Source organism: Entelurus aequoreus, linkage group LG15, assembly GCF_033978785.1.
Source record: "Entelurus aequoreus isolate RoL-2023_Sb linkage group LG15, RoL_Eaeq_v1.1, whole genome shotgun sequence".
Lineage (NCBI taxonomy): Eukaryota > Metazoa > Chordata > Actinopteri > Syngnathiformes > Syngnathidae > Entelurus > Entelurus aequoreus.
The window spans coordinates 4,432,157-4,433,690 of NC_084745.1; positions in this window are offsets into that span (position 1 = coordinate 4,432,157).

Below are 1,534 nucleotides of genomic sequence, written 5' to 3' on the forward strand. Positions count from 1 at the left end.
ACCATGACATCTTGTAGAAGGAGACAAGACCATGACATCTTGTAGAGACAAGACCATGACATATTGTAGAGACAAGACCATGACATCTTGTAGAGACAAGACCATGACATCTTGTGGAAGGAGACAAGACCATGACATCTTGTAGAGACAAGACCATGACATCTTGTAGAGACAAGACCATGACATCTTGTAGAGACAAGACCATGACATCTTGTAGAGACAAGACCATGACATCTTGTAGAGACAAGACCATGACATCTTGTAGAGACAAGACCATGACATCTTGTAGAATGAGACAAGACCATGACATCTTGTAGAGACAAGACCATGACATCTTGTGGAAGGAGACAAGACCATGACATATTGTAGGGACAAGACCATGACATCTTGTGGAAGGAGACAAGACCATGACATCTTGTAGAGACAAGACCATGACATCTTGTAGAAGGAGACAAGACCATGACATCTTGTAGAGACAAGACCATGACATCTTGTAGAGACTAGACCATGACATCTTGTGGAAGGAGACAAGACCATGACATCTTGTAGAGACAAGACCATGACATCTTGTAGAGACAAGACCATGACATCTTGTAGAGACAAGACCATGACATCTTGTAGAGACAAGACCATGACATCTTGTAGAAGGAGACAAGACCATGACATCTTGTAGAGACAAGACCATGACATCTTGTGGAAGGAGACAAGACCATGACATCTTGTAGAGACAAGACCATGACATCTTGTGGAAGGAGACAAGACCATGACATATTGTAGAGACAAGACCATGACATCTTGTAGAGACAAGACCATGACATCTTGTAGAGACAAGACCATGACATCTTGTGGAAGGAGACAAGACCATGACATCTTGTAGAGACAAGACCATGACATCTTGTAGAGACAAGACCATGACATCTTGTAGAAGGAGACAAGACCATGACATCTTGTAGAGACAAGACCATGACATCTTGTAGAAGGAGACAAGACCATGACATCTTGTAGAGACAAGACCATGACATATTGTAGAAGGAGACAAGACCATGACATCTTGTAGAGACAAGACCATGACATCTTGTAGAAGGAGACAAGACCATGACATCTTGTAGAGACAAGACCATGACATATTGTAGAGACAAGACCATGACATCTTGTAGAGACAAGACCATGACATCTTGTGGAAGGAGACAAGACCATGACATCTTGTAGAGACAAGACCATGACATCTTGTAGAGACAAGACCATGACATCTTGTAGAGACAAGACCATGACATCTTGTGGAAGGAGACAAGACCATGACATCTTGTAGAGACAAGACCATGACATCTTGTGGAAGGAGACAAGACCATGACATCTTGTAGAGACAAGACCATGACATCTTGTAGAAGGAGACAAGACCATGACATCTTGTAGAGACAAGACCATGACATCTTGTAGAGACAAGACCATGACATCTTGTAGAGACAAGACCATGACATCTTGTGGAAGGAGACAAGACCATGACATCTTGTAGAGACAAGACCATGACATCTTG